The sequence below is a fragment of the Penaeus monodon genome, chromosome 28 (genome assembly GCF_015228065.2).
Source record: "Penaeus monodon isolate SGIC_2016 chromosome 28, NSTDA_Pmon_1, whole genome shotgun sequence".
In the NCBI taxonomy this organism is placed as follows: Eukaryota; Metazoa; Arthropoda; class Malacostraca; order Decapoda; family Penaeidae; genus Penaeus; species Penaeus monodon.
The window spans coordinates 11,424,879-11,425,122 of record NC_051413.1 but is presented as its reverse complement, the minus strand read 5'-3'; positions in this window follow the sequence as shown (position 1 = coordinate 11,425,122).

Genomic DNA, 244 nt, shown 5'->3' with positions numbered 1-244 from the left:
CGTATTTGTAACCTTCTGTGTAAGCAACCACCAGCGCACAGTCACAGTGCGGGAATTCAGTGCGATGCCTAACCCATTAATGGAGATGCAATACGCTATGCTGAATTCACAGAATGCTTAACAGACCGGAGGAAAATTCGGACCCAGCTGTAGCTAAAGTTAAATTTCCAAATTGCATTTCTGAATTGCTTTCCACGATTTTTACTCGGTGAAGGTGACGGTATTGATTTCGGGCTCAGCGGCA